Here is a 19,179-nt window from a genome sequence, read left to right as displayed (position 1 = left end):
ACACACAGGTGGGTTGAATGAATCACTCAGGATAACAACGTGGCTTTATCACACTTTAACCATTCAGGTGTGTTTTAAGTACATGTGGGTTACTTGTTAGTATATTATTAAATGTGATAACTATGGATAACTACTTTCACAGGAGAAAGCTTATGTACTTTCATATCTGTTGTGAAAGTGACATTTAGCTTCCAACATTAGCACATATTTTATATGTGTATGTATGTGTACATTAGACCAAATACATTCCAAACCAACAGTTAACCGGTAAGGGCATCATTTGAAGTCTGCTTTACCTTTATTGTTTGTAGTTTAATCAATAGACAGCAATAAGAACAGGAACACTATACATGTCATTTAATAAACTAGAGCAATGTAACCTGCTCTGCAAGCTGTACTGGAAATGCCTGTATAAATAAACACACACAGACACACACACACATATATACAGTGCCTTGCGAAAGTATTCGGCCCCCTTGAACTTTGCGACCTTTTGCCACATTTCAGGCTTCAAACATAAAGATATGAAACTGTAATTTTTTGTGAAGAATCAACAACAAGTGGGACACAATCATGAAGTGGAACGAAATTTATTGGATATTTCAAACTTTTTTAACAAATAAAAAACTGAAAAATTGGGCGTGCAAAATTATTCAGCCCCCTTAAGTTAATACTTTGTAGCGCCACCTTTTGCTGCGATTACAGCTGTAAGTCGCTTGGGGTATGTCTCTATCAGTTTTGCACATCGAGAGACTGAAATTTTTGCCCATTCCTCCTTGCAAAACAGCTCGAGCTCAGTGAGGTTGGATGGAGAGCATTTGTGAACAGCAGTTTTCAGTTCTTTCCACAGATTCTCGATTGGATTCAGGTCTGGACTTTGACTTGGCCATTCTAACACCTGGATATGTTTATTTGTGAACCATTCCATTGTAGATTTTGCTTTATGTTTTGGATCATTGTCTTGTTGGAAGACAAATCTCCGTCCCAGTCTCAGGTCTTTTGCAGACTCCATCAGGTTTTCTTCCAGAATGGTCCTGTATTTGGCTCCATCCATCTTCCCATCAATTTTAACCATCTTCCCTGTCCCTGCTGAAGAAAAGCAGGCCCAAACCATGATGCTGCCACCACCATGTTTGACAGTGGGGATGGTGTGTTCAGGGTGATGAGCTGTGTTGCTTTTACGCCAAACATAACGTTTTGCATTGTTGCCAAAAAGTTCGATTTTGGTTTCATCTGACCAGAGCACCTTCTTCCACATGTTTGGTGTGTCTCCCAGGTGGCTTGTGGCAAACTGTAAATGACACTTTTTATGGATATCTTTAAGAAATGGCTTTCTTCTTGCCACTCTTCCATAAAGGCCAGATTTGTGCAGTATACGACTGATTGTTGTCCTATGGACAGAGTCTCCCACCTCAGCTGTAGATCTCTGCAGTTCATCCAGAGTGATCATGGGCCTCTTGGCTGCATCTCTGATCAGTCTTCTCCTTGTATGAGCTGAAAGTTTAGAGGGACGGCTAGGTCTTGGTAGATTTGCAGTGGTCTGATACTCCTTCCATTTAAATATTATCGCTTTTTGCACAGTGCTCCTTGGGATGTTTAAAGCTTGGGAAATCTTTTTGTATCCAAATCCGGCTTTAAACTTCTCCACAACAGTATCTCGGACCTGCCTGGTGTGTTCCTTGTTCTTCATGATGCTCTCTGCGCTTTAAACGGACCTCTGAGACTATCACAGTGCAGGTGCATTTATACGGAGACTTGATTACACACAGGTGGATTCTATTTATCATCATTAGTCATTTAGGTCAACATTGGATCATTCAGAGATCCTCACTGAACTTCTGGAGAGAGTTTGCTGCACTGAAAGTAAAGGGGCTGAATAATTTTGCACGCCCAATTTTTCAGTTTTTTATTTGTTAAAAAAGTTTGAAATATCCAATAAATTTCGTTCCACTTCATGATTGTGTCCCACTTGTTGTTGATTCTTCACAAAAAATTACAGTTTCATATCTTTATGTTTGAAGCCTGAAATGTGGCAAAAGGTCGCAAAGTTCAAGGGGGCCGAATACTTTCGCAAGGCACTGTATATAGTAACATTGCCATGTCTGTGAAGCAGGACTCAGGGGAAACGCTGTTAATTCTTAATACAGGTTTATTTGAAAATAAAAGAAAGAGGGGATTCCTGTGGGGCCGCAACAACAAATAATCTGGACAGCAGCAGGACAAAATAAGACAGACAAGATAAACGAACTGGACAGACAACAAATCCTGCATTGCTGCAGGTGTCCAGATTGTTATTATTATTTTATTATAGGTCTGTTCAAGCAATTTAAGTTCTGTACATCGGTTTTACTAGTTACGTCCGAGAATTTAATGCAAACGTCTAATATATGCACATATATGTTGTTTACAATAATACATTGCAATTTATACAAGCTGTTTTCGCATGTATTTCACACCCCACACCAGGTGGCGGTATCCCCTTCACTAATCCTGCACATGGCTCTCAAAGCCCCTCTTGCACGGCTGGCGCTCTTCCATTGTTTATAGGGCGGGTCTGCTTCAGCACAGCTCCTTTTAGAATCTGCAGTGTATGCGCAGACTCAACACCCAGAGCACGCGTCACCTCTGCTGTCAGTTCTGGCTGCGGCCAAGCAGTTTGCCTTACTGGGACAGGTGTTGTGCGCGCAGACCCACGTCATTTGACGCAAAGTCGATGCAGGCTCCCAAAAGCTTGCGCTACTAGAACGCAGCGACTGGCTTGGTTTTTGGGATGGAACTTTTTATTATTATTATTTGTTTATTTAGCAGATGTCTTTATCCAAGGCGACTTCCAGAGACTAGGGTGTGTGAACTATGCATCAGCTGCAGAGTCACTTACAACTACGTCTCACCCGAAAGACTGAGCACAAGGAGGTTAAGTGACTTCTCTTTGAAAAGACGCTGAGGTATGACACAGGTCCCATTTTGGGGATGGAACTGCTTAAGTCCCGCTTTTTGATTGGTTCTTGTCTGTCAGAGGAATATGACGTCAACAGGAGTGGGAAAGCTTGGAGGCATTGTGGCATAGTGGTTAGGGCTCTGGACTCTTGACCGGAGGGTCGTGGGTTCAATCCCCAGTGGGGGGACACTGCTGTTGTACCCTTGAGCAAGGTACTTTACCTAAATTGCTCCAGTAAAAACCCAACTGTATAAATGGGTAATTGTATGTAAAAATAATGTGTAAGTCGCCCTGGATAAGGGCGTCTGCTAAGAAATAAATAATAATAATAATAACATTGTGATAAGAGAGAGAGAAGCTATTAGGTGACGCGATTTGATTGGCTCTTGTAATGCTTGATTGCATATTTCCTGATTACCCCTTGTTCTCTATTCATTGCTTTCATTCCCCTTAACTCGAAAGCTACGTGTTTATATATATATATATATATATATATATATATATCGCAGTTCATTAGAGCAAGTGTTTTCCTTTATCAAATATTATTATTAAAACCCATTTTTGATAAAGAACATGGTATTCCTATAAAAGGACATCTTATTTGCTTGTGTAATGTCCATCAATATATAGTCATGCGTAGGGGTTTATCAGACCTCACTTATGAGTTTTAAGAGACCATGCCCTTCAACAGCTTCAAATAAGCATTCCTTGCCTATCCATGACAGTTTAAACTGGCTACAGATGGTGATTAAATAGTTTTATATGCAAATATAATGCAAACTAAATACATTGTAAATTAGTAATGATTCCATCGAGTGAGTGATTACAGACATTCTTGTGCAAAGTACAAGCAACGTGTAAAAATGAGCCCCTCAACCATTTACTGTGAAGTCCTTCCTAATTGGAAACATTTCCACTTGTAACGACCCACAGGCAGTCCTGATCGGATATGATCCATGACCTTTTATGTCATATCTCGGCCGTCCAATCACTAATCTACTACATATCCATGACTACGGGTCATGTCTCCATATAATTGGTTTAGGGCTAGGATGGGTGGGACGTATAATATTATAATACAAGGATAAAATCAAAGTAGATGTCGAAATGTCAGAATTCCTCTAGAGGAAAATATACTTGAACTTTGACCCATTCGACTCCTCGAGATCACTTTCAATTCAAACACAAAATGTCTAGTGTTCAATCACTCGATAACACCCACAATGCAGAAATGTTCATTAACAAAATGAGAATATGTCAAAAACAATTGATGTAAAGCTGGTACATTTGTCTCTCAGAGAAACTGGAGAGGAACGGGAAATTAAAGACAGTCCTGTCAATGGCTTTCAAAAATTCAATCAGACAACACCCACAATTCATGTTTTTTAGGCATTTTTTTTTTTTTCTTAAATTTATTCTATTATTTTCTCCCCAATTTGAAATGCCCAATTATTTTTAGGCTCAGCTCACCGCTACCACCCCTGCACTGACTTGGGAGGGGCGAAGATGAACACATGCTGTCCTCCGAAGCGTGTGCCGTCAGCCGCCCGCTTCTTTACACTCTGCAGACTCACCGTGCAGCCGCCTCAGAGCTACAGCGTAGGAGGAAAACGCAGCGCTGGGCAGCTTACAGGCAAGCCCGCAGGCGCCCGGCCAGACTACAGGGGGCGCTGACCCGCGGTGAGCAGAGGACACCCTGGGCGACCTAACCCCTCCCTCCCGGGCGACGCTCGGCCAATTGTGCGCCACCCCCTGGGAGCTCCCGTCCACGGTCGGCTGTGGAATAGCCTGGACTCGAACCGGCGACGTCCAGGCTACAGTGCACATCCTGCACTCTAGCGAGTGCTTTTACTGGATGCGCCACTCGGGAGCTCGATGTTTTTTAGGCACTTTTAACAAATCTGTCTCTGTGAAGATTTACAATTATCCTTCACCAACGGGAGCACCAACCAAGCGAGCGACACACATCTTTGACTCTGACAGCGACTAAAAAAAAATAAATAAATAAAATAAAAAGCATACCCCATTGAAACACATTTTTCTTAAAAATACATTATTTTTTGCAGTTCATTACCCAGTTTAATTCAACATTCCTGAATTATCAAAAATAATATTATATTTAAGATTGTTTAATATTGACAGTGTAAGGAAAAATTGATGAAAACAGGAAAACAATATTAGTGAAAGTCAAAAATAAGTTTATTTCTAATACAAGAATAGAACTGTTGTACAGAGTCGTGTCCCTCTGGGCTTGCAGTGAGATTGGTAAAACTGAGCACCACACAATGCATTCACTTCAGTTGTGTAGATTCCAAAACACACCCTTTTAATGATGTAATTTATGACCCCTCCTCACTATACCTATACGTGGCAAGTCTCCAGGCCTCATACACACATTCCTTTGCATGTGTTATCTCTGAGATTCTCCCATCCCCCATGCAAGCAAGCAGAGCAGAGCTGTAAAACCCCCTACACAAATGCCCATAAATGGTCATATTTGCTCTCCCTCTAGTCAAACTGCAATTTATTGAGACAGACCCTACACTCTGTGCTCAATATCTCTCCATTGAAAGTACCATACATTCCAAATATGAACGTGGTGATTGATTATCTGTCTTTAGGCCGTGCTGGAGATACCCTTATATTATTATTATATATTTCTTAGCAGACGCCCTTATCCAGGGCGACTTACAATTATACATTATACACATTATACATTATTTCACATTATACAGATATCATATTATTTTTACATATAATTACCCATTTATACAGTTGTTTTTTTACTGGAGCAATCTAGGTAAAGTACCTTGCTCAAGGGTACAGCAGCAGTGTCCCCCACCTGGGATTGAACCCATGACCCTCCAGTCAAGAGTCCAGAAGAGTCAGAATTGGTGCAAGAACTAAGCAGGTTGTATGGCTTTCGGAAAAGCTGCACTACCCCGTACCATCCACAAGGGAACGGGGCTTGTGAGAGACTTAATCAAAACTTTTGTCTTTGTTAGCATCTTTGAGAGAGGATGTGATGTTTGGATGCCACGCCCATATCCCTGTGGATCTAGTAACCAGAACAATACCGACACGGAATCCCCAGACCTTGAGAGGATGGATCTGTTCCTTCATTTGGTTAAAGCTTTGAACCCGGAAGGACCCGTATTGTACTGTATCGTGAGTGTTTTGTTTGTTTTGTATAATTGTTATTATTAGACGGCTAACACGTTCTGGAGCTGTCGCCAGAGGCCAGCACTTACCTGGAACATCCCTGCACTGGAGCATGATCAATTGTATTTACAGCACGAGCACTACTGCACTCACTGAGGACTGGTGACCGTGTATGTGTTTTGAATACCGTGTACATTGTATGGGGCTGCCCCGTGAATTAAATATACAGAGCAGTACACATCATTGTGTATTCCCTGTATCTCATTATTATTTCTGTTGGTCGGGTGTTCAGAGGTGGAGTGAAAGAGCGAGATAGTAAGAATTGAAACTGAAATTAAAACTAAAGAATTAACAATTGCTATGCATGCTGTCATTACACCAGCTCGCACTGGCATTACACCAGCGTGCTGTCATTACACCAGCGTGCTGTCATTACACCAGCGTGCTGTCATTACACCAGCGTGCTGTCATTACACCAGCGTGCTGTCATTACACTAGCGTGCTGTCATTACACTAGCGTGCTGTAATTACACCAGCGTGCTGTCATTACACCAGCGTGCTTGCATTACACTAGCGTGCTGTCATTACACCAGCGTGCTGTCATTACACCAGCGTGCTGTCATTACACCAGCGTGCTGTCATTACACTAGCGTGCTGTCATTACATGAGCGCGCACTGTCATTACACCAGCGTGCTTGCATTACACTAGCGTGCTGTCATTACACCAGCGTGCTGTCATTACACCAGCGTGCTGTCATTACACTAGCGTGCTGTCATTACACCAGCGTGCTGTCATTACACCAGCGCGCGCTGTCATTACACCAGCGTGCTGTCATTACACCAGCGTGCACTGTCATTACACCAGCGTGCACTGGCATTACACCAGCGTGCTGTCATTACACCAGCGTGCTGTCATTACACCAGCGTGCACTGTCATTACACTAGCGTGCTGTCATTACACCAGCGTGCTGTCATTACACCAGCGTGCTGTCATTACACCAGCGCGCACTGTCATTACACTAGCGTGCTGTCATTACACCAGCGCGCACTGTCATTACACCAGCGCGCACTGTCATTACACTAGCGTGCTGTCATTACACCAGCGTGCTGTCATTACACCAGCGCACACTGTCATTACACCAGCGTGCTGTCATTACACCAGCGCGCACTGTCATTACACTAGCGTGCTGTCATTACACTAGCGTGCTGTCATTACACCAGCGTGCTGTCATTACACCAGCGTGCTTGCATTACACTAGCGTACTGTCATTACACCAGCGTGCTGTCATTACACCAGCGTGCTGTCATTACACTAGCGTGCTGTCATTACATGAGCGCGCACTGTCATTACACCAGCGTGCTGTCATTACACTAGCGTGCTGTCATTACACCAGCGTGCTGTCATTACACCAGCGTGCTGTCATTACACCAGCGTGCTGTCATTACACCAGCGCGCACTGTCATTACACTAGCGTGTTGTCATTACACCACCATGCTGTCATTACACCAGCGTGCTGTCATTACACCAGCGTGCTGTCATTACACCAGCGTGCTGTCATTACACCAGCGCGCACTGGCATTACACCAGCGTGCTGTCATTACACCAGCGTGCTGTCATTACACCAGCGTGCTGTCATTACACCAGCGCGCACTGTCATTACACTAGCGTGCTGTCATTACACCAGCGTGCTGTCATTACACTAGCGTGCTGTCATTACACCAGCGTGCTGTCATTACACCAGCGTGCTGTCATTACACCAGCGCGCACTGTCATTACACTAGCGTGCTGTCATTACACCACCATGCTGTCATTACACCAGCGTGCTGTCATTACACCAGCGTGCTGTCATTACACCAGCGCGCACTGTCATTACACCAGCGCGCACTGTCATTACACCAGCGTGCTGTCATTACACCAGCGTGCACTGGCATTACACCAGCGTGCTGTCATTACACCAGCGTGCAGTCATTACACCAGCGCGCACTGTCATTACACTAGCGTGCTGTCATTACACCAGCGTGCTGTCATTACACCAGTGTGCTGTCATTACACCAGCGTGCACTGTCATTACACCAGCGTGCTGTCATTACACCAGCGTGCTGTCATTACACCAGCGTGCACTGGCACTACACCAGCGTGCTGTCATTACACCAGCGTGCTGTCATTACACCAGCGCGCACTGGCATTACACCAGCGTGCTGTCATTACACCAGTGTGCTGTCATTACACCAGCGCGCTGTCATTACACCAGCGTGCTGGCATTACACCAGCGTGCTGTCATTACACCAGCGTGCTATCATTACACCAGCGTGCTGTCATTACACCAGCGTGTTGTCATTACACCAGCGCGCACTGTCATTACACTAGCGTGCTGTCATTACACCAGCATGCTGTCATTACACCAGCGTGCACTGTCATTACACCAGCGTGCTGTCATTACACCAGCGTGCTGTCATTACACCAGCGCACACTGTCATTACACCAGCGTGCTGTCATTACACCAGCATGCTGTCATTACACCAGCGTGCACTGGCATTACACCAGCGTGCTGTCATTACACTAGCGTGCTGTCATTACACCAGCGTGCTGTCATTACACCAGCGCGTGCTGTCATTACACCAGCGTGCTGTCATTACACCAGCGTGCACTGGCATTACACCAGCGTGCTGTCATTACACTAGCGTGCTGTCATTACACCAGCGTGCACTGTCATTACACTAACGTGCTGTCATTACACCAGCGTGCTGTCATTACACCAGCGTGCACTGTCATTACACCAGCGTGCTGTCATTACACCAGCGTGCTGTCATTACACCAGCGTGCACTGGCATTACACCAGCGTGCTGTCATTACACCAGCGTGCTGTCATTACATCAGCGTGCTGTCATTACACCAGCGTGCTGTCATTACACCAGCGTGCTGTCATTACACCAGCGTGCACTGGCATTACACCAGCGTGCTGTCATTACACCAGCGTGCACTGGCATTACACCAGCGTGCACTGTCATTACACCAGCGTGCTGTCATTACACCAGCGTGCACTGTCATTACACCAGCGTGCTGTCATTACACCAGCGTGCTGTCATTACACCAGCGCGCTGTCATTACACCAGCGTGCTGTCATTACACCAGCGTGCTGTCATTACACCAGCGCACACTGTCATTACACCAGCGTGCTGTCATTACACCAGCGTGCTGTCATTACACCAGCGTGCTGGCATTACACCAGCGCACACTGGCATTACGTTTTATTTAGTGTTCGCTTTATTTTGTGTTTTGGCCACCGTGCCATATTATTTTGCAAAGTGTTTTGTTTGTTTGTTTAAATCTTTAATTGGCAATAAACTCGCCCAACAGCGCTTCATACCTCCCAGTACTGTGTGTCTCTTCCTGGTCTGACGTCACCCACAAGCCATCTTGCTCACGCTAGCCTACAGTATAACTATCAGGAATAGATGAGGAGTAATTGACCAATGCAATCCAATAATATCCATGTTAAGTTGTTGAAGGGCACTGGTCTCTTAAAACCCATAAGCTAAAGAGCAGATATAGGCCTTTTTGTATTTTTTATTTATTTATTTGCATGTGATAGGTTTATAAAATATGTTGAATTCCACCATTCTATTCATACTGAGGTCTGATAAACCGCTACACATGACTATATATTGATGGACATTACATAAGCTAATGAGATGTCCTTTTTTTGAAATACCATGTTCCTTCTCAAAAATGTATTTTAACATTAACCTTTAATAATCTATTTCAGTGTGATGCAGCTTCTTCATTGTAATAAATAAATACACTTTTTAAAAAAAAATATTAAATTTGATTTCTGTTTCTTCTTAAAACAAAATTAGTCAAAAAATATTTAAACTTTGATTCATGTACTAAAGGTTATTCTTAAATGAATTCACGATCCAGTTCTGTTGAACATTTTATGGTAAACTGAGCATGACCTAGAAACTGGGCTGTCATCTGTAGAGCAGAACATCCCATAAACTCAGCTGAATTCGGAACAGCAGAGCAGGCCAGAATTTGGCACATAGCCTCAGAACAGGGGCAGTGTATATGTAGAACTGTGATTACATTAGAGATAAACTAATGTATCCTGTAACAAAACTGAAATAGTGCAGTATATAGATTTGCAATTAAAATAAATCATGCAAATGATAAGAAGTAGTAAGGTATAGTCAGTAAAACATTTAACTCAGTTTCAATGCAGAATGTTCTTTGGTTGTTTATTTGAGATGGTGATTGTTTTTTAAAACACTTTATTAACTGTATGACTGGGGGGAGCAAATCTAAATGCAATGATGCTTTTTATATGTGTCTGTTTTGTGTTGTATTCAAATCTAAATGCAATGATGCTTTTTATATGTGGCTGTTTTGTGTTGTATTCAAATCTAAATGTAATGATGCTTTTTATATGTGGCTGTTTTATGTTGTATTCAAATCTAAATGTAATGATGCTTTTTATATGTGGCTGTTCTGTGTTGTATTCAAATCTAAATGTAATGATGCTTTTTATATGTGTCTGTTTTGTGTTGTATTCAAATCTAAATGTAATGATGCTTTTTATATATTGTTATATAGTTTCCTTATTGCACCCTAAACCAGTTCCTAACTGCGGACGCGCATGTACACCAGATATACACATACTGTCAATTCTCATGAAAATGAATTTCAAGGGACCAGCAAAAAAGTGCTATCAGTAATTCAGATTATCAGCAGTCTCAAATGCATATGGTCAGTTTGTATTGAAGTTACAGTGAGACTGAAATCAAATTTCAATTACAGTCGGCTACAGTGAAAAGTATTATAAATGTAATTACAGTTGTAAGTGAACTTTTAAAAAGTATACATGGCAAATGAACTGCAGTTGAAATGTGCATGTCCCAGCTGCTGTGCTCATTCCTCAGTGCTGTGTCTCATAGTGCTCCCAGATTCAGGCACATTCTGATCACAGGCATTTTTAAAGCACAGAAGCAAGGCGTCCTCAGCATCAGGTATTGAGCAAATCAGAAACGCTGACGACTTGCATCCAGTTTGCTGTTCACAGGCCTGTATTATTGTATCCCGTTATTTCAGAACGGTTTTCAAAGTGCCTGTGGGAATGTTGAAATCTGCAGCAGCATCTTTCTTTTTCTTGTACGGTGCTGCATTATCCATCGCTTTCAGCACCTCCACTTGTCATCAAGGAGCGCACGTATTTGTGTGAGCAGCATGGCAACTCGAAATGCATCATGGGAACTGAAGTCCCCAAACGACACGAAAATACAGAACAGAGATGCTAATGTGGATGCAAGTGAATACATTTCCCACAATCCTTTACACTCAGCTGTTTGAACTAGGATGTTTTATTTTATTCACATTTCTTCCCTGGGAAGGCTCCAAAATAATTTGCATCTGCGTTAAATGAGTAGCTCTCTCTTCTTACTGAAAACCTAACCCTAGCACAAAGGATTATTCATCTTCAACCTCTCACCTTGGAGTCCAGGTGCAACACAATCTTTTTTATTCAGGGATTACAGGATAAAACCCTGCAGACGGTTGTCCAGTAAGGACGGTGCAGTCTTCTCTCTGGGATGCTACATACCAGGGTCGGGATACTCGTTACATCAATTTATTTATTTTCAAGTCTATGAAGTTTAAATGCTAAACCCTGAAACTCATTCCCCACACTGAGTTATCAATTTCTCCTGACTCGTCCATCAGATGAGGTGCAGAATAGTTTCCTTTCTGCATATTCCCGCTCCCAGGCAATGACTGGGATCGGGAATATGCAGAAAGGAAGGGATGCAGTAGGGATTCAAGGAAATGCATGCACATGGATTAGGGAGTGGTTAACATGTAGAAAACGGAAAGTACTGATTAGAGGAGAAACCTCAAAATGGAGCAAGGTAACCAGTGGTGTAACTAAATCATTAATTTACATTAATGATTTAGATTCTGGTATAGTAAGCAAACTTGTTAAATTTGCGGACGACATAAAAATAGGAGGAGTAGCAAACACTGTTGCAGCAGCAAAGGTCATTCAAAATGATCAAGACAGCAGTCAGAACTGGGCAGACAGATGGCAAATGACATTTAATAGAGAAAAGTGTAAAGTATTGCATGCAGGCAATAAAAATGTGCATTATAAATATCATATGGGAGATACTGAAATTGAAGAAGGGATCTATGAAAAAGACCTAGGAGTTTATGTTGACTCAGAAATGTCTTCATCTAGACAATGTGGGGAAGCTATAAAAAAGGCCAACAAGATGCTGGGATATATTGTGAGAAGTGCTGAATTTAAAGCAAGGGAAGTAATGTTAAAACTTTACAATGCATTAGTAAGACCTCACCTAGAATATTGTGTTCAGTTCTGGTCACCTCGATACAAAAAGGATATTGCTGCTCTAGAAAGAGTGCAAAGAAGAGCGACCAGAATTATCACTGGTTTAAAAGGCATGTCGTATGCAGACAGGCTAAAATAATTGAATCTATTCAGTCTTGAACAAAGACTATGCGGTGATCTGATTCAAACATTCAAAATCCTAAAAGGTATTGACATTGTCGACCCAGGGGACTTTCGACCTGAAAAAAGAAACAAGGACCAGGGGTCACAAATGGAGATTAGATAAAGGGGCATTCAGAACAGAAAATAGAAGGCACTTTTTTACATAGAGAATTGTGAGGGTCTGGAACCAACTCCCCAGTAATGTTATTGACGCTGACACCCTGGGATCCTTCAAGAAGCTGCTCGATTAGATTCTGGGATCTAACAACCAAACGAGCAAGATGGGCTGAATGGCCTCCTCTCGTTGTTAAACTTTCTTATGTTCTTATGACTGCATTGACAGCCTGAGTTAAACTGACAGCAGAGAAGCCTCTTGTGACGTGTCCGCGTCTCCGCCCACTTTCTGACACAATCAGAGTGCAAGAGAGCTGAACAGCATTTTGACCATTTAAAATTCAAGCTCTTAGAGCGATACACAAAACAGTAAATTACACAGGAACTCATAATGCAAGGTTAAGGTTTCGTTCTGAATGAACATGGGCTTTGTCACCGTTGTGAATTCGCTGGTGTGATTTCAGAGCTCCTGCCTGACGGAAGTGCTTGCCACAGTCAGAGCACCAATACGGTTTCTCTCCTGAATGAATTCGTTGATGTACTCGAAGGTCATTTTTAGTACGGAAACCCTTCCCACAGTCAAAGCAGTGACACGGTTTCTCTCCTGTGTGAATTTGTCGGTGTGTAAGAAGGTTGGCTTTAAAACGGAAACTCTTCCCACAGTCAGAGCAGTGATACGGTTTCTCTCCTGTGTGAATTCGTTGGTGTATATGAAGGTTGGTTTTCAAACGGAAACTCTTCCCACAGTCAGAGCAGTGATATGGTTTCTCTCCTGTGTGAATTTGTTGGTGTGTATGAAGATTGTTTTTAAACGGAAACTCTTCCCACAGTCAGAGCAGCAATACGGCTTCTCTCCTGTGTGAATTCTCTGGTGTTTTTTCATGTCTCCTGAAAAACTGAAACTCTTCCCACAGTCAGAGCAGAGATATGGTTTCTCTCCAGTGTGACTTCGCTGGTGTTTTTTCATGTCTCCTGAAAAACTCAAACTCTTCCCACAGTCAGTGCAGCAATACGGTTTCTCTCCTGTGTGAATTCTCTGGTGTTTTTTCATGTCTCCTGAATGACTGAAACTCATCCCACAGTCAGAGCAGCGAAATGGTTTCTCTCCAGTGTGAATTCGCTGGTGTCTTTTCAGGTGTCCTGACTGAATGAAACTCTTCCCACAGTCAGAGCAGCAATACGGTTTCTCTCCTGTGTGAATTCGCTGGTGTCTTTTCAGGGTTCCTGAATCCCTAAAACTCTTCCCACAGTCAGAGCAGCGATACAGTTTCTCTCCAGTGTGAATTCGCTGGTGTGTTTTCAGGTTTCCTAACTGGGTGAAACCCTTCCCACAGTCAGGATATTCTCCACCTCCCGCCCTCGCTTTAGCAGCTGGACTGGAACCTGGAAAATATGAACAGGAAAGAAAGTAAGAGGGACTGCTTGTAGGCTTCGGGCATGTGGCTGGGTGGAGGAGTGGATTAAAGCATGTGAATTTCAGCTGTGGGGGCTTGCACTGGGTTACACCAGTTTAAAAATACATTTGTTTAAAATAAGTTAAACATAAAGCCTTTCTGTGTGAAAGCAAAGTCAGTAAAGACTGATGCTGGTGAAACCGAGCCCTGGGATCAAAATCTGAGTTCGAAGTTCTCCTGTAATGTTTCAGGTCTATTTCCTCTAACACACGCTACAATTTCTCATCGAGGCATTTTATGACTTTTCTATCTTGGATTATGTACAGATGCATACATAGAACTGCAGTGTAATCCGCATCAGCTGTCAATGATGTGCTTGGAGACTGGAACGGCTCCCTCCCTCTCTCTGTTTGGAATCATCTTGTTTATTGTTGTACAGATATACATCACGGTGCATTAGAAATGTGCAGCCCCATGCCATAGCATTACATTACACATGCAGGGTTTATGTGTTTTGTTAATTCAATTATCTCCATTTATCATTCCTATAATTGAATCCCAACACAGTGGGTTACAGGACTCCAGTATACAGACAGAAACACAAGCAGTTTATTTTATACAGTTACACAGACTGTAAATGCATCAGCAACCTACACTACAGCCAAAAGCTTAGCATCACCTAGACATTTTAGGACTGTGACAATTAAAAATAAATAAACAAACACTACATAATTTTACATTTCGAAATCTAACATGACATACTGTGCTACTATTCTGGCTTCCGGTAGACTTGTCCAATATAAATTTTGTAGTTTCTTTGCTGACATGAATCCAACTAAAAGGTCTAAATTACTTCCATATATTTTTTATTCTAGGAGATGCAAAGCTTTTGTCCATAGCTGTAGAGCCCTGTCTAATCCAGCCCCTCTACAAACCAGCATTCTGATTCAGTATGATTTTGGGGTCCCGATCAAATCCCTATTGAAATGAATGGTGCTCTTGAAAGAAAAGCTGAACAAACACCAACCTCAAGAGAGCTAACTCTGAGAGACCCTGAAAGCAGCAGAAAGCACCTGAACCCTCATGCAGGTACAGTACGAGCACGTGAAGGTCTTTCTATGGGAATGGGTTAAACAGGCTTGTGATAATAACAGGTGAAGAGTTTGCTGAAGCATTACTGTGTTTATTACACTGTGTATGTACAGTAACACAGTTGTTTAGTGTTCAGATAATTTTGTCATTTTACCTTTAGGTCAGTATTCAATGTTTTACAGTAACTCTCTAATCCGGCACCACTTTCCAGTCCCAAGCGATGCCAGATTGGACAGGTTTTAAAGTACAGTAACCTAACCAATATGCTCCCTCCCTCTCAACCACACTGTGGATTTCACACAATCTAGAATGACAATGTCACAGCTACTGGGAGTCTCTCACCTGCTAGACTGCATTCTGAATGTGAGCATCCGTCTTCCTTTCCACCTCCTTGCGTGCTGTTGGGAGAGCCTTCCTCTCCAGCGCCTTGCTCTCTCACGCAGATTCTCTCCAGCACCACGCTACACTCCCGCAGGCGTACAGGCTCCAGCTCAGGGATGTTTGGTTTGAAGTCCTCCGATTCTTCCTTCATTGGTTCCATGTGGTCAAACTCTACTTCAGGGGGCTCCTGTTTAATACGGACAGTTTCCAGCATCTCTTCTTGTTTCACAGGAAGGAGTTCTTCTGTCTGGGGGATCTCCAATTCATTGTGTTCAGCTTTAATCTCAGAGACCTCTGGCTGACTGCTGTCACATTGTATCTCACAGAGCTCCTGTTTAATAGGGAGGGAAGCCAGCCCAGAGAACTCCACTCTAATGGGGACAGGTTCAAGTTCAGGGAACTCCTCTTTAATCTGGACAGATTCCATCTTCACTCTGTCCATGGCAGCACACAGGACTCTGTTTAGTAGCTGCTGAACAAATAATTATGTACCAATTTAAATACAGTGTTATGAAGGGCATTCAACGGACAGATGCAATCTGGCATTATAGCAGGAGTGACTTTACTATTGAAGGAACACAGAATTTCTTGTAATAAATTTATAATATCATAGGATTTTATCTGTTGAAAAAGTTTAACCCTTTGCGGCCCTATGTTGGACCAGGTCCAGCATTACAATTTTTCCTTTCCGGTCAGACACCCCTCAAAAAGATGTCAAGCACAGGTCTCTGGTCTCAAGTCTCAGGTCTCAAGTACACACACATCCATAACCGCACGAGGAAATACGTTTAGTGTGTGAGTGTCAGTGACAGAAAGGGCAGAAATCAATATTTTGGAGATGATTATTGGAGGGGCCAGTGCCCCTGCATGTACTAAATATTTGAAGATGCACTAAATAATGTGTTTCTGACCCGGATGGTCTTCCACACGTGTGCGTGTGTGCGCATGTGTGTGTGCGTGTACTAAAAGCATATTGAACACCCGACAATGCCTTAATATTTTGTGTACAGATTAGTTTTGTTACTAAGGAATTTTACCGACTGTATTAAGTTATTTTTTTTAATTCTGTGAAGACCTTTTTACAATAAAGACCTTAAAATGTGCCCACATTATAGTTTAATGTAAGCACAAGTTAAGTGAGTGCGGAGTGTCTCCATATCAAAGGCTGGACTCGCTGCGAGTGGTTCATTCAGACACAGCTTAAACTGTGCAAAATAACAAATGTTATATAAGGTTGCTTCAGCATTGTTTTTGCCACATCCCTGTGTTACTACAGAATGTCTATCCATGTGGAAAAGCCCATTAATATTCGCTATATACTGTAAAAAGCCTATTGTGCTGAAAAGCCTGTATAACAGTATATGGTCAAGTGTAGCATAATTATATATATAACATGGTGACCAGGCATCCCAGTGCCCCAACATTTCTCAATCTTTTAAAAAAGTCCCAGGCCGTGTTATTTTGTGGTACATGTTAAAATTTGGTACACCATGTACTGCGCTTGCCCGGGCTTTGCAAATAATTTTAGCTCATAAAACAAGGAAACGCTCATCTGAACAAAAACAAAAGTACTGTTTGACCTTTAAAGTTCATTTTAATATCATTTTTTTCTACCAATTCAGCAAATATGTGACTAACTAATGAGCAACACATTGTGTTATCTAACATTGTAAACATATACCATTTTGTGGGTGATCTACAGTTTGTCTTATTCCTAGTGATTTGTGCAGCAGTCAATAACAACACTGACAGCATATTATTTTTTGACGGTACACATTTTGGTACCAGTACCATATTCTGATGATGTACCACGTTCTGCACCTACACCGGTTTTCAGCCACTTCCTGTACCTTTTGTCAAAATAACATAACACAATCGCGTCTATCATTTAGTTTATGGCATCTGCAGTTAAAAAAACAATAATAATTAAAAAATAATAAAATAGAGTAATCAAGAACATTATGTTTTATAAAGTCATTAACACAGACAGACGTGCTTATTTCTCAGCGCGCAATGCGTTTTCATGTAGTTTATATTCAATATGAATCTACAATCACGTGTAGTTTCGTACAGTATCTGTTCAGTTCAGTCGGGATTTATCCCAGACACTAGGAGAGCATCGAGAGGTTGCGCGCATCCGAGTTCAGCAGGTTAAACCACATCAACACCGCGCTGACATTACTAGCTACCCATGACGAGAACATCACATACCTGCGCTGCACAGAAACACTGACCGGCTGAAAAACCCGCGGCTAACAGCAAAACACCACTGCGTCGAGAACAACCAAACACCAATTAAAAACAACAACATGGGACTCACTTTTTTATTATCGTCCACACCTTGTCAACTCTGCGGAGCTCAATCTTTTTTCTTTTAAATTTCTATCGTTTGTTGTTGTTCTTCTCTTTGAAAAGACGCGGAGGTATGACGCAGCCCCGGTTTTTGGGGATGGAACTGCTTAACAGTCTCGCGTTTTGATTGGTTCTTGTCTGTCGGAGGAATATGACGTTGACACGAGTGGGAAAGCGTAGAGGCATTTTAACATTGTGAGAGAGTTATACAACCAATCCTTTTACACGGCAGTGAAGTTTGGAGACCCACTCTAAACTGTGAATACAGTAATTGGGACTAAAGTCCAACAGAAATCTTACATGTAGAATTCTGCAAAAACATCTTGCAGTTGCACAGAAATGCTGCAAGCAACGCTAGCCTACAGTATAACTATCAGGAATAGATGAGGAGTAATTGACCAATGCAATCCAATAATATCCATGTTAAGTTGTTGAAGGGCGCTGGTCTCTTAAAACCCATGTGTTAAACAGCAGATATAGGCCTTTTTTGTATGTTTGTATTTATTTATTTATTTTTGCATGTAATAGGTTTATAAAATATGTTGAATTCCACCATTCTATTCATATTGAGGTCTGATAAACCGCTACACATGACTATATATTGATGGACATTACATAAGCTAATGAGATGTCCTTTTTTTGAAATACCATGTTCCTTCTCAAAATGTATTTTGATATTAACCTTTAATAGAGGAAAACACCTGCATTTTCATGTACTGTATCTATTTCAGTGCAATGCAGTTTCTTCATTGTAATAAAGAAATAAGCTTTTTTTTACATTTAAATGTTATTTCTGTTTCTAATTCAAATTTGGGGGAGTCAAAAAAAGTTGTCAACTTTGATTCATGTACTAAAGGTTACTCTTAAATGAATTCACGATCCAGTTCTGTTGAACATTTTTATGGTAAACTGAGCATGACTTAGAAACTGGGCTGTCATCTGTAGAGCAGAACATCCCATAAACTCGGCTGAATTCGGAACAGCAGAGAAGCCCAGAATTTGGGACATAGCCTCAGAACAGGGGCAGTGTATATGTAGAACTGTGATTACATTAGAAATAAACTAATGTATCCTGTAACAAAACTGAAATAGTGCAGTATATAGATTTGCAATTAAAATAAATCATGCAAACGATAAGAAGTAGTAAGGTATAGTCAGTAAAACATTTTTTAACTCCATTTCAATGCAGAATGTTCTTTGGTTGTGAATTTGAGATGGCGATCCATTGTTTTCTAACACACTT

General features: G+C 41.9%; 1 protein-coding gene across 1 annotated transcript in view; it reads right to left on the bottom strand.

The window, feature by feature from the left end:
- LOC131706971 (zinc finger protein 135-like) overlaps positions 1 to 18,012 on the bottom strand; it is a 32,794-nt gene extending 14,782 nt beyond the window's left edge. The window contains exon 1 of the mRNA XM_059008963.1: positions 17,905 to 18,012. The gene's annotated coding sequence lies outside the window, so the exon portion shown is untranslated. The remainder of the gene's footprint in view (positions 1 to 17,904) is intronic.
- Positions 18,013 to 19,179: the final 1,167 nt, after the last annotated feature.

The sequence above is a fragment of the Acipenser ruthenus genome, chromosome 38 (genome assembly GCF_902713425.1).
Source record: "Acipenser ruthenus chromosome 38, fAciRut3.2 maternal haplotype, whole genome shotgun sequence".
In the NCBI taxonomy this organism is placed as follows: domain Eukaryota; kingdom Metazoa; phylum Chordata; class Actinopteri; order Acipenseriformes; family Acipenseridae; genus Acipenser; species Acipenser ruthenus.
This window is presented reverse-complemented; position numbering and strand designations above follow the sequence as displayed.